Here is a 15,339-nt window from a genome sequence, read left to right as displayed (position 1 = left end):
TGAAACTTTAAATTTTGCATTGATCCAAATTGATTTTTTTTTACATAGAACCATATTTTAATTATTGAACCAAGCTAATATATTGAAATTTAACCAACCCAATGTATTCACATCGAACCAAATTAACATGAAGTAATATGTTTGTGTTGAAGCCAGGTAATTGATTTACATATATTCAAACTATATTTTTTACATTTCATTTTATTTCAGTTCAAAAATGCTCTGCATTTCCTATAAAAAACAAGACAGTTGGCCAACCAATTATTTCAAAATTATTTATTGTTCCAAACCATTTTAACTATAATCAATAGAGAGGATTAGTAATATACAGATTTAGTGCTACGGCAGAAATGATTAGAGAAATGTTTGTTTTATAAAACCTGCAATCTTTTGAAAACCAGTATAAAACCTGCAATCTTTTGAAAACCAGTATAAAACCTGCAATCTTTTGAAAACCGTTGGATATTTTCCTTTACTGAGACAAAACCTCTCACACCACAGAACTGCTCTTAAATAGACTCTTAAAATATCGAAGAGACCGTAAGTGCACATCTCAGGATGCTCTATAGAATTTTTACAAATACAGCCCTGTGCTGTTTAGCTGGAAAGATGTAAAATATGAACTTCCACGAAGACTACCTGCAGTGATGGTAAAGTTCCTGATGTTCAATGTGTAATAGTCTCATATTGTCACTTGAGGGCACTGTGTGTAAATATTAAATCAGAAAATGAATCCATTGCTTCAACCACACTGAGCAAGCAATCCTTCAAACCTACCACCTTGACATGTGACATTCATTATTTTTTTTGTCTGTTTGACTACACTTACGGCTGGGGTTACCTCCATGCTACAGTAGTGCATGCTACAGTATTTGCCATTTAAATGTACAACATACAAGCATATTTCATATTTTACTGATACAGCAATGCCGCAATAGAATGAAAAAAAAAATCAAGTCCATGTAGAGTTTATATGTTTTAACTATGATATAATCTTTGTTTTCCAAGTGCTATGGAGAATTACCCATCGCCTGCACTGTGACGGTCAATCTCAGACTCATTTGTTCTGAGAAACAACTGGAACTAACAACACTGCATTTGTGGAAATGAGGGCCAGAGTGGCAGCCTAATTCCTTAGTGGTTCTTAAGAGCAAATTATGCCGGGACAAGTTTGTTTTGAAGCCGTCACAATAATTATAACATGGAACTTCATTTCAAGGAAACCCCGACAACCAGCACAGTGATGTCTCCAAACTTGCCCCGTGTTTTGTACGAACACCTGACATAAGCACACACATACAGCAGGACACACAGGTAAGAACGCACGTCCCATATTTGTGTCTGTCGTGCGTCACTTATGTCCACAGAAACAGGATGTAAATAAATGACTCAAAGTACAAAAAAAGAACCACAGGATAGTATTGCGAATATTTCTGACCACTGTGCTGGTTTAAGAGATGTACATGCTCTTAAAGTAGGAATTTATGTATGTTTGAACATGTAATTGCCTACAGCCATCCAGCTGTTATGTAACACGTTAGTTCTTTTCTTATTTTCTAGCAGCACTTTCCATCAGGCAGCCACCCCATCTTTTCACATAACTGCTTTGTCTATAGGATTGTTTAATTTTCTCACTCCCTGTCAGGCTTTTGTAGCCACACTCCCATCCCTCTGGTCTCTCTGTATTACATCTCAGGATGCAGGTAGAGGAGAATGGAATTAAATGCAATGCCTTTTATGGTGGGAAAGTGGGATGGTGTCCACCTACTCTGTCTGAACAGTCTTGTAATTTATTCAAAAGGATCATTCTCCTAGCTTGTCAAGACTAGAAACGGAACCTGGCCTCTTCTTCACTCACTCAGTTATTACCAAATGTTGTCAGAAACCATAAAGGTGTGTTTCTATCTAATGTTTAGGGGTGGTAAACACTGTGGAAAAAAACCCAACAAGAAAATAATTAAATAATTTTGAAGTTAATTTTTTATGTAAAAGTAAAAAAAAATAATCCAAAACCTATTTTATTCACAACAGAACATTGATAAATATCTGATGTTTAAACTGAAACAACAAAGTTGGAACAGGCCTTGCTGACTGCTGTATAGCAGCCTTCCTTTTTTAAAACAACAATCTGCAAATGTCTGTAGACTGAGGAGACCCGTTACTAGATTTTTAGATGAGGAAAGTTTTTTTTCCATATATAGAATTCTTGCTGCTCAATACTTTTGGATATTTCTGTTGGTTAAAGGTCTGGACTACAGGCGGGCCAGGTTCAGCACCCGGACTCTTCTACTACAAAGCCATGCTGTTGTAACAGTATGTAGCAAGACAGTTAGAAGCATTCCACAGACACCCATGCACTCCCGTAACATCAAAGATACAGGCTTTTGAACTGAGCAAATTGGGTTGTAAATGTACTAAAAACAACAGATTTATTTGCCCTTAACGTCAAAAGACATGGTGCTTTTCTAAATTTAAAACCCCCCTCTATCTTTAGAGTTGCATCATATATAGTACCAATGTACAAAGAAAACTGAATCATAAACTTGTTAATTATAAAAATGTATAAGATTATTCAGAAAGTTCTAAAAGAGAATCAAGTCGACTTCAAGAAAAAATGTTCCTGTCTGCCGCTAATACACCCACACAATAGACTTTACACATACAGTATTTGTCAACAGTGAAGTGGAGCAGCACATACTGTATGTCAGCACATGCCATGAATACTTATAATAATAAGTTCCAGATGTGGTGAATAGGACCCAGGTACTTTAGGTTGTAGTTACATTCTTCAGAATACTGTCAAAGCCGCACCTTCTTGCTGTAATTGCTGTAAAAAAAAAAGTCCAAATAAATTAACGGAAAATTGATAGTGAAAATGAGGTATTATGATAATATCATCGTGTTTTGACTTGAGACGAGTCACTTTTTCTATCAGGCGTTGGAACTGGAAATACCTACATGAGTTCAGACAGGTCTGGGAGACGCCATTTGTACAGTACCACACGATTCTGCCGCGAGGAACATTCCTTTGTAAGATATTTAGGTTTCATAACTCATTTTCCACTGACACCTTTACAACCAAATGCAGACATGCTGTCCATAATGGCAAACAAAAGGCATGAACACAATAATTATTCCTTTACATTTGCAGGTGTTTAATTTGAATTTAATTTGATCTGTATGGTAAAAATATATTCTATTCAATTCAGGTTTACAACAACAGTAACCTCAAAGTACTTTATACTGTAATTTAATTAAATTCAGTTTTATTTCTACAGTGCCAAATCACAACAACAGTCACTTCAAGGTGCTTTATATTGTAAGGTAGACCCTACAATAATACATACAGAGAAAAACCCCAAAATCAAATGACCCCCGATGAGCAAGCAATTTGGCGACAGTGGGAGAGAAAAACTTCCTTTTAACAGGAAGAAACCTCCGGCAGAACCAGGCTCAGGGAGGGGCGGGGCCATCTGTTGCGACCGGTTGGGGTGAGAGAAGGAAGACAGGGGCCCGTTCTTCGTACGTCGCTTACTACATCCAAGATCAAATGACACATCCAAGATCAAATCATCGCGCTAACCGTGAGCTCGCTAATCCGGTTCCCCGAACACACCTGCTGTTGACGATTACTACAGCTGGACGCAGGAATGTGACATCACTGGGTGTCGTAAAAGGGGCTACGCATCGATAGTAGAAACATTGATCGGCAACCCGCTGATTGGTCGGCGAAAATGTCGAAGGGGCGTGCTCGGTATTTTCCGGCAGCAGAGCAAGAACTCATGAGTGAGGGATTTCAGGAGTTTCAGAGTTTAATTAAAACGCAAGAGAACACTGCAAAGGCTGCAAAAGCAAGGAGAGAGGGCTGGCAGAAAGTTGCTGACAAATCAAACTCGTAGGTAATTTAATAATAATAATAATAATAATGGATTGGATTTATATAGCGCTTTCCAAGGCACCCAAAGCGCTTTACGATACCACTATTCATTCACTCCCACATTCACACACTGGTGGAGGCAGCTACGGTTGTAGCCAGGCTGCCATATCGCGCCATCGGCCCCTCTGGCCAACACCAGTAGGCGGTAGGGTAGATCTATCATATGACACTATATTGTCCAATATCATATGGCATTATATTATATTATAATATGTTATATTATATCCCCTTTCACATTAGAGCCACAACAGGACCCACAAGAACATGGGAACAAGTAAAAGTGGAATACAGGAGTATTCTACAGAATGGTAATATTTATCTCTTAGATTGCTTTGCGTCTCTTGGCAAGGTAATACTGGCCTGTAATACTCTGTTAGTTTGTTCATAACAGCAACCAAGAAAAGGGCAGAGGAAAAAAAGACAGGTGGTGGTCCTGCACCCCCTCGTCAACAAGTTGGTTAAGTAAATAATACCCTCACGGGAATATCGATATCTCTCTATGAGCACACTGTCGCGCTGAGCTAAAGGATCCTGTCTATCCCGCAATATACGCTGAATTCTGAGGACTCTCCTTATCAATCTTGCACCTTCCGCAATGGGTTGGTCGCGTATACGGACAGGACATGGCTGCGACAGGCTTCCCAAATCCACCTTCGCTTTTATAGCCGTGGTCTCTCATCTTGATTACACGAAGTAATTTACAATTACTACTCTGAAATATGAATTACATCTGTAATAATCACATACATGTAATAGAATGTTAATAGTTCATTTCCCTTTTTTAGGAAATGACCTGTATGTATCTGTGTGACATCAATAAAAGGATCAAGTGCTGCATTATCTTTAATTACATTGATAATATTTATTTATGGTGAAACAGTGGAAAAATATCGCTGTTGCTTTCGTATAAATGAAGCGGACATACCTGCGTGGCCGCGATCTAATCCTGTTTACATAAAGTAAACCTGCTCCCGAGCAGGTTTACGCTTACGGCTCTGTTGCTATGACAGCAAGTCCCGGATGAGCTTCGGGGAACCGACTGATCCAGGATCACGCGAAATCGTCAACAATCTAATCCGGCTAACCTACTTAGCGAGGTACGAAGAACGGGCCCCAGGATAGAAGACATACTGTGGAAGAGAGACAGAGGTTAATAACAAGTATGATTCAATGCAGAGGGGTCTATTAACATATAGTGAGTGAAAAAGATGACTGAAAAGGAAAAACTCAATGCATCATGGGAGTCCCCCAACAGCCTATGCCTATCCGGTTGTTTAGTCTCATGTCACTAGCCGTGTCTGGGTCTAAACTCCGCTGCAGCTCCATATATCAAACGATCACTATGGCATTACTGAGAGTTGAAAAACTGTCTAAAGTCTTTCATCTTTAATAAAATGATCAGCGTTCTGCTCTACCAGGTGTAACAATTGAGTTTAACATCCAGGCATCCATGAAAACGGAATTTATGACATTTAACGGAGTTAGAAGTTAGCAGGGAGTTAGCTCGCTAGCTTCTATCTAAATACAATATAGCATGTCCTGACTGCGAGGTTTTGGAAACAAATTCAAACGTACAGCTCTGTTATCACTTCCAGCATAAATGAAGACAGAAAACTAAACAGCAGTGACGTTTTTGGAGTTACTGAAGTTGGGCTAGCTGGTATATAATGATGTGCTACGTGACCGCTAGCGACACAGCTATGTTAGCATAATATAAACAAGCTAACTTTTTTTCCACTCGATAAAAGTTAACGTGAGTGTTCTCAGTGGTCAGAAACAAATGTAATCGCATGGCAGGATGCTGTAAAAGGACCAAACTTCAGCCAGGAGAACAACTGAGATAATCCATCCACAATACGAGGTTAGTCATTCATATACTGCTGCATGGGCTGGGCTGTAGTTACATCCTAAGGTTTTAAAAACTGAGCTTAAATAAATGATTAGTGGTAATAAAAGCCGAGGGAGGTCAACCGGGATCACTGACTGTTTTAGGAGCTTTTTGAGATCAAATAGAAGAAAATACATAACATTAAACATGTTAACAACACAAAAGCCAAACGCAGACTACTTTAGGCCCGGAAGTAGGATTCGTCGCGTCATCACTGAACAACCGGATAGCAGCATAACTAAGGGAGAATTCAGGGTCACCTGGTCCAGCTCTAACTATATGCTTTAGCAAAAAGAAAAGTTTTAAGCCTAATCTTAAAAGTAGAGATAGTGTCTGTCTCCCGAATCCAAACTGGGAGCTGGTTCCACAGAAGAGGGGCCTGAAAACTGAAGTCTATGCCTCCCATTGTACTTTTAAATACTCTAGGAACAACAAGTCAGCCTGCAGTGCGAGAGCAAAGTGCTCTAATGGGGTGATATGGTACTATAAGGTCGTTAAGATAAGATGGGGCCTGATTATTTAAGACCTTGTATGTGAGGAGCAGGATTTTGAATTCAATTCTGGATTTAACAGGGAGCCAATGAAGGGAAGCCAATACAGGAGAAATCTGCTCTCTCTTTCTAGTCCCTGTCAGGACTCTTGCTGCAGCATTTTGGATTAACTGAAGGCTTTTCAGGGAATTTTTAAGACACCCTGATAATAATGAATGACAGTCGTCCAGCCTGGAAGTAATAAATGCATGAACTAGTTTTTCAGCGTCACTCTGAGACAGGATATTTCTAACTTTAGAGATGTTGCACAAATGGAAGAAAGCAATCCTACATATTTGTTTAATATGTGCATTGAAGGACATATCCTGGTCAAAAATGACTCCAAGGTTCCTCACAGTGTTACTGGAGGCCAAAGTAATGCCATCCAGAGTAAGAATCTGGTTAGATACCATAGTTCTAAAGTATTGGAAAAACCCCTAACATTCAAGTGCCCCCCGATGAGCAAGCACTTTGTGACAATGGGAAGGGAAACTCCCGTTTAACAGGAAGAAACCTCTGGCAGAACCAGGCTCAGGGAGGGGCAGCCATCTGACAGGACCGGTTGGGGGTGAAAGGAAAGAGAAAAGAAGAAAGAGAAGACAAAAGAAAACAAAGCATAGGAAGACGGACCAAACACACTAAGGGAGAGAGAAGATAAAATTATAATGACATGTTGCAGAGGTATATAAACACATGGAGAAGAAGTGCTCTGTGCATCACATGAAGTCCCGCAGCAATCTGAGCCAATATCAGCATATCTAAGGGATGGTTCAAGGGCACCTGATCCTGTCCTGACTAAGCTTTATGAAAAAGGAAAGTTTTCGGTTTATTTTAAAAGTAAAGACACCTGTCTCCCAAATCCAAATAGGGAGCTGACTCCACAGGAGAGGGTCCTGGTAGCTAAAGGCTTTGCCTCCCAATTTAGAATCTCTAGAAACTACAAGCAAGCCTGCATTTTGATAGTGCACTGTGGGCATAATATGATAGTATGAGGGCCTGAAGCATTTGTATGTGTCGAGAAATTCTGGATTTACCGGGGAACCACTGAAGAGTGGTTAGGAGAAAGTCACGTTATGTATGAGAGAAAGTCACATTACGCAAAGCTGCTGAAACGTGATTTCTTTGTCATTGCCTTTTTGCAATATAAAACGTAGGATAATATAGACTAAAAACTGCAGCTTCACACTGCACGGAGAGAGTATATCAGGAATGATGACCTAAGGCACTGCTTTGAGTCACTGTTTTGCAATCTTAAATTGGCATACTGGAGCTATATAGCACTTACCACTCATTGTGTTTCAATGCCGTGTGTTCAGAAACTTTGAGCAGAGGCAACAAGGATTACCTGATGTGCAAGAGAGAGTCTTAAACAGACCGATATTCATTAGTGGGTTTTTTTTTGTTTTTTTTGCTCAAACTGATGTGAATGAAACACTCAGGCTAACATTCACAGACCTAGATTTTGTCTTTATTTTGAAACAGTAATTATTAATAACTGTAACAGCAGTTATAATGTTAACTGTTACAATTAATTTGGCAAAAAATCTATATACTCAGTAATACTCAGTAATATTGTTGTTCTACATGTTCTTGAACCAACAAATACATTCTTTTAATTAAATGAATAACAATCTTATGTAAGATCAGTCATGGGTAACAGTCAATATTCATGCATTACATAGATACTGAAGACATTGTGATGTAACACAATCAGTTTAGTCAGAAAAATATCTATTAATAGTGCCAACTTCCTCCTGTCAGATCAAATCAGATTTGTTTGAGGAGGAGAGAGGTGATTTTCAACTTCAAAATCATTAAAACTGCTGTTACTTACAATCCATTAAATGATCTAACAGTCTGAAGGACAAATGCTTTTCTGCTACATCCATCACGCTGTTTGTTGTGACTACCTAAAGCTACGTGTTGACACAGGTTAACTAGCTTTTTATAAGTAAGTAAGTAAAAGTAAAATTTATTTATATAGCACATTTCACAGATAAAAATCACAAAGTGCTTTACAGTAAGATCAGACATACAAGTTAAAATTAATTAAATTAGTTAAAAGCCCGTTTGTATAAAAATGTCTTCAGCTGCTTTTTAAAGGAGTCAGTAGAGTCTAGACAGCGTAAAGACAACGGCAGAGAGTTCCACAGCCTAGGTGCCAGTGCCTGAAAAGCCCGATCCCCACGTGTTTTAAATCTAGTACGTGGGACCACCAGTAGCCTCTGACCTGAAGACCTAAGTGCTCGGGATGAAGCATGAGGTTTCAACAGGTCAGAGATATACTGGGGAGCTTCACCATGCAGAGCTCTAAAAGTTACAACTAAAATTTTAAAATGAACCCTAAAATTTACAGGCAACCAATGAAGAGAAGCCAAAACTGGAGTAATGTGTGACCTCTTGTTTGTACCAGTTAAAAGTCTTGCCGCTGCATTCTGAACAGACTGAAGGCGATCCAGAGCTGATTTGTTAAGACACGTAAAAAGACCGTTACAATAATCCAAACGAGAAGAGATAAAAGCATGAATAATCATCTCAAGTTCTGCCTTTGACACCAGTAGCCTGAGTTTAGAAATGTTTCTTAGATGATAAAAACAGTTCCGGACAAGTTGTTTAGAGTGTTTCTCAAGAGACATCGAACTGTCAAATATAACACCTAAGTTTCTGAGACTCGACTGAAATGAAGGGTCTAAAAAACTGATATGCTGCCTAATTTCTGAGAGCATGTGATCAGGTGCAATAATCAAAGTTTCTGTTTTATCTGCATTTAACTGAAGGAAATTGTCATTTAACCATTGTTTGATTTCTGACAGACAATTATTTAAACAAGACAATTTATACAACTCAGAAGCTTTGAAAGAACAGTACAACTGAATGTCATCAGCATAGAGATGATAAGAAATATTATTGTAACGTCTGATAATGTGGCCTAGAGGGAGGATATACAGCAAAAAGAGAATAGGACCTAAAACAGATCCTTGAGGTACCCCAGAAGACAGAACTGATGTTTCCGACAGCACATGATTTATACAGACAGTAAAGGATCTCTCAGATAGATACGACATAAACCATTTTAAAACAACGCCAGTAATCCCAAACAAGTCCTTCAGCCTATTTATCATGATGCTGTGATCAACAGTATCAAAAGCAGAGCTGAGATCCAACATAACCAGAACAGTGTACTCTCCAGAGTCTGCTGCCATCAGAATGTCACTAGACACTTTAAGCAAAGCGGTTTCAGTGGAGTGCAATTTGCGGAAACCAGACTGGAAAATGTCCAGAACATTGTTCTTTTCCAAAAAGTTTATAAGTTGTTCTGCAGCTATTTTTTCCAAAATCTTTGACACCAATGGAAGTTTTGATATTGGCCTGTAACTGCTTGGAAGAGATGGGTCCAAATTTGGTTTCTTTAATATTGGTTCAACAATAGCTTGTTTAAAATAGCTGGGAACTGAGCCAGTATAAAGAGAAGTATTAATTATTTCCAGAATACAGGGGCCAATAGAATCAAACACACTAATGAAAAATGATGGAGGAAGTACATCAAGGTGGCTTGAAGTCAGTTTCATTCGACCAAGCAGAGCACTGATGTCCTGTAAGGTAACAGGAGTAAAAGAGGACCAGGTATCAGAGGTAAGCAACGTGTCAATGTGATACTGAGAGGATGATGGAGAAATATTAGACCTGATAGCAGCGACCTTATTAACAAAATAGTTTAAAAAGTCATTACAGTCAGATTTAGTATAAACTGGTACATGAGGAATATCAGGAGAGACAATGTTTTTAATTGTATCAAACAATACTCTGGGATTTTTCTTTTTTGAAGCTATTAAATTAGCAAAATATTCCGTTCTGGCATTTTTTATCATGTTGTTAAGTGAGAAAATTGATTCCTTGAGATGTACCCTATGGACCTCAAGCTTGGAAGCCTTCCATAAACGTTCTAATTTGCGACAATATCTCCTAAAATTTCGAATACTTTCATTTATCCAAGGACAGAAATTTGAAGAATGGACAACATTTAGTTTCAGAGGTGCCACCGTATCTAAAATAGATTTACATTGATTGTTAAAAGACAAAATAAGTGAATCCATATCATTTTGAGCCATACGAGGGACAAACATGGCAGAAAACCTTCTAGCAGCATCTTGGTTTATAATCCGCCTTTGGATCATCAATTTAGGAGGTGAAGGATCCACGTAAAATGACAAATTAAAGAATATACAACTATGGTCACTCACATGGACATCTTCCACACATACATCATATATATTTAAACCCAGGGAGAAAACAAGATCAAGAGTGTGGCCCTTCGTATGTGTGGGGCCAGAAACATGCTGCTTAAAGTTAAAAGACTCAGTGATAGTGATGAGCTCGGCAGCAGTGTTACAGGAAGCGTCATCAATATGAAGGTTTAAGTCTCCCAATATTACAACCTTCTCCAGTTTAATGATCGATGTCAGAAGGTCGTTAAATTCAGTTAGAAAGACCCCAGCAGGTCCAGGAGGTCGATAGATTAAAATACAATAAAAGGTTTTCAGAGAACCGACCTTCATCATCTGTGACTCAAATGAAGAGAAGAAGTCCGAAGTCACCAGTTTGCATATGAGTCTGTCCTGGTAAACAGCAGCAAGTCCTCCACCACGTCCTAAAAGACGCGGAGTTCCAATGACAGAACAGCCAGACGGGCAGATTTCATTCAGGTGGACATAATCCTTATTTTGCTGCCACGTCTCAGTCAGACACATAAAACCTAGAGACTCTTTGATAAAAAGATCATTTAAAATAAATGATTTGTTCGTTATAGAGCGAACGTTAAGCAGGGCGAACCGAATTGATGACGGTTTATCTGCGGAATCTACAGCTGACTGCAGCGGTACTTGAATTAAACACCTGTGCAAACCTGTGGACCTGCCGGACAGGGCAGCGACTCCAGAGTTGGAAAAAACCTTGATCGATGAGCAGACGTAGCTGTCACCAACAAAACGGGAAATGGATGACGGACACAGAGTGAGCAAACTGCTTTCGAGCCATGGGGCTCGGGTCCCAGGCGGCAGCGTAACATCCCCAGCAAACGACAGGAGAGGAACTGGTCGCAGACACCGAGAGTCACCCCACAGCAAAGCAGCTAGCCTCCGGTACCTTCTCCGTTTCACCTGGACGCCGGCCCTCGTTCCCCTTTTTCGTCTCTTGAGGGTGGAAATGCCGCGGGTTGTGCACAGTAGCACGCAGTCAGGTGCGGAACACTCCAGAGGAGGAGAAAAAGTTTTTCTGTAGCTGTCCCAGCTGTCACAGTAGATCTCCATTGAGTCTTTGATGTTTAACAGTGTATCCCGATCATAAATTAAAGCAGCAGAAGAAACGTCAGAATACAAAAGAGCAAAAAGTATATTGCAAACGACAAGTGACGGCAGTGAAAAACTACACTGTCGTCTCCAACGAGCTGTAGCAGCAGCGGCAAAGCCAAACACAGGCGCCATCTTGCTGCACCAACTGGAAAAGATCATAATAAACAATGAGCCAATCCTAAAAGGCTTATTAGTGTTTGCTGCTGCCATGGAGACACAGCTCCAGGTTGTTCCTCCAAAAGTGGCGGTTAATCATTTGCCATTAGTCATTTCTATAAAAATGTGTATAAGTATGCATGGACGCACAGGGCATAGCCTGGGGTGGCACTGGCCCCACTTGTTGATGCCTTATCATATCAGTGCAACCATGGGTATCAATTAAAAAGAATGATAGGAAAGTGATAGCTCCCGCTTTCCTCTGGAAAACATTTTTATCCCCTTTCACTTGCCTTACTTTGAACTGGTATTTTACACTGGTATTTTTAAATTATTTGATACTTTACACTGGTATTTTTAAATTATACCTTATCACTGTTGTTCCCAGATTTTGTTTTTCACATATAAACATGTGTACTGTTGCTTTGTGATACAGGCTATCAATGCTTCATTTCACAAACACAAAGAGCTGTTCAAGGACGGCGTGGTGCATATACCTGTTTTTTTAGAAAAGGTGTCGCATTGCAATTTTGCATTAATGTGAGTGGATTAAAGGAGTCAGTTTATATACAAGCATGTATATAAACAAATACAGATACATATAGGGGAAGAAGAAAAAAAAGAAAAGAGCGACGGTAACATTAAACAAAGACATTACAAGCATTACAAATTTTAATGTTTTTATCATTTATGTATGTGTTTGGCAAGGAGTAAAGTCAAGTAGATGAGGTAAAAAGCTTTTGAGTCAGTACACCATGTAAGATTTTTTTTTTTTGTAGAAAAGTACAAAGATTTTGTTAGAAATAAAATAAACAATGTTTTTCCATGAAAGCTGTGCGTAAGTACAAGACCAAAATAAATGGCAGCAAGTCTCTAGAAAGGGCTCACAACGAGTGTTTTTCACAGGCTAAAACCTATGAATTAATTTGAAAGAGACCGCCTTCATTTTGTTTGTCATAAACAAACAAAAAAAGTGTGAGAAAGACCAAATTCTTCCCAAATTCCCTAACAAAATGACTCCAGTAAGAGATGACAGGAGGAACAGACGTCAGATCACACCTTTGTGTGCGGTGAAGCAATTGTTAGGTGAGGTGTAAGGTGAATTGTTACTTCCTTACCTCGGAGCCATATTGCTTTGAGGCACAGGAGATCTTTGCTCATTAATATTATTATAACTCACTTATTTTTAATGCAGATGTTCACGAGTTTTTGTTTATTTCCAATATAATTTTCGCTTCTGGGGAGGTACAACTCCCCAGAAGCATTGCATTTCACGTTATTTCATTTTATTTTTTCACAAGCTTGTCGTTAAGACCTTTAATTTTAAAGGGCGAACCGGAAGTCGTGTAGTTTGCCTTTACCGGACTGGAGTGTGGATTTTTGCCCACAGTGAGCAGCTGGAAGATGAGATGAAGCACTCGACTGTCCGCTGAATTGAAAACGCCTGCTAACTCACTTGTAAGTTGTTTTCATTTCATTTTTTAAAATCTTTTTTAAAATCTTTGTTTATATCAAGATAAAGTTGAACGGAAATGTTTTTTAAGACTGGTGGTAATGCAACAAGTGCTGGCAACTGAGCTCAGAGCACCTGCAGTATGGTGACAGGCTAACGATAAACTGGGATACAAAATTTACCTACCCACTTTGTGGTGTTAATGGTCCACTTATGTTGATGGGAGCAGCTTCTGTGTAGGTTTAGTTGGATTGTTGCTATGTTAATATATTTTTATGTAAATAGATCAACTGAAGCTTTACAAATAATCGCTTAAATGATGTTTATACAGTACACTGAAGTTACTGGCAATGAGAAGAAATGTTATCATTGAACATTATCATTTCACAAAGCTCCACGATGCTCATTGACTGCATATAGAAGATGGACGTAGCTCTCAGGTCTCAAAAATGAAGCCAATGCTAATGTGAAGTAAACATTAATTCCTTTGATTGGCCAGTAGGGGGCACTTCTCTGGTTGCCAGAAGACAGTTGAAGCGTTATAGAAGTCCATAGGAAAATGACCCTCTGCTTCCTTGCACAGTCACCTTAATGAACACTTTCCTAACAACACTATGCACTCAGTAACTAGTTTCAAATCATGCTGAATATGCAATTATGTCATAGAACGATTTGGGAATTAGTCATAACCTCTAATCTATTGATTTATTTTCCTGAACAACAAATTTTTCCAACATTATTTTTGTCTACCAGAACATGATTTTTCATCTTTCCAGGTCTCAAAATACTGATTCATGTTTGTTAGCATCAACGTTATGTAACAATATTTCAAGGAAATTTGTAATGTGTATATATACATTTTTTTTGTCAGCATAGAAAATTAATGCTGAAAAACTTTTTATTGAGTGCAGCCCAAAGGAAGCGGCATTTAGTAGTGCAAACAAAATGAAGGGCATTTTTATGTCCTTCTTTTTCAGTGAGTTACTGCCAGAGCACCAACCACTCCACCCACCAAACGGGTAACAGAATTCAAGCTGTCAATTTATTCAAGGCCGCCCAACAATATAGGGCAATAGCAGTGACACCGCAGAAGTCAAGTGTAAGCACAAAAGTAGCCTATGTAGTGATTTCCTGTGAAATTTTAAATAAAAGTATAAATAACTGATTAACACTTTAACAACAGCAATAAGTGAAGTAACTTAAGCCTGTAACTTTTAAGGAGATGCTCAGTATTCACACATACTCAAATGGAACTTGAAAAATATTTTCAGCCTGCGATGTTGTAATCTTAGTTGAGCTTTTTCACCAGTTCTTTAAAGCTGTGCTTTTCCACTGCGTAACCATGTCAGCAATTTCCATGTTTGCTCTTCCTGTCAAAAGGAGTGCAACTAGCAAGTGCTTCAGCAATGCTCAGTTGAGTCATTTGTTTACTTTTGGGCCACACATTACCAGCTGCTCTCCTTGTAGCCTGGTTGCACATGACGGTGTGTTTTCGCCTCAGTTGGTGAAACAAGTATGTTTATTTTGTTTCCACCTTCAGCAGGAACAGATTTCTTGCATATTTCCATAGCGCTGTGTTTTGTTGGTGGTTGGTGAAGTAGTTCTCGTTTTGCTATAACGTCACTGGAGGTTGACATGCAGCTCTTGCTATCATACATGTCAGATGACAATGACTGGAATCATTAGGGACGGTATGGTATGGCATGACCATAGTGTCTATGTAGACTAAACATTTTTGATGGAGGTGCTGGCCATTGGTACACCTGACACGTTGACATATTTTCACACATCATTTGTATTATTTTTAAAATCTAAATATGTTACGTCAACACCGATCTGTAGTTGTCAGCCATTTTTTTTATTGGCCTACTGATGTATCTGCATTTTGTGCTGATTTACAATCTGCTTATTGTTTGGCTTGATAGATAATAATGAAAAGTACACATCACTTTTCCGCGTTATCTATTTCTTCAAATGTCTTTATCGACAGTCAAAACTCTAAAGGTCAATAAATGGAAAAGCAACAA

The 15,339-nt window shown here is 38.9% G+C and overlaps 1 protein-coding gene across 2 annotated transcripts in view; it reads left to right on the top strand.

The window, feature by feature from the left end:
• The first annotated feature begins 13,185 nt into the window (after window positions 1-13,185).
• rassf7a (Ras association domain family member 7a) overlaps window positions 13,186-15,339 on the top strand; it is a 38,994-nt gene continuing 36,840 nt past the window's right edge. Inside the window, exon 1 of one of the 2 annotated variants that reach the window (XM_026176425.1) lies at window positions 13,186-13,317. The gene's annotated coding sequence lies outside the window, so the exon portion shown is untranslated. The remainder of the gene's footprint in view (window positions 13,318-15,339) is intronic. The other variant, XM_026176428.1, reaches the window with a different exon arrangement.

Source organism: Astatotilapia calliptera, chromosome 7 (genome assembly GCF_900246225.1).
Source record: "Astatotilapia calliptera chromosome 7, fAstCal1.2, whole genome shotgun sequence".
Classification (NCBI taxonomy): Eukaryota; Metazoa; Chordata; class Actinopteri; order Cichliformes; family Cichlidae; genus Astatotilapia; species Astatotilapia calliptera.
The sequence above is the reverse complement of the archived record's forward strand: the minus strand, read 5'-3'. Positions and strand labels throughout refer to the sequence as shown.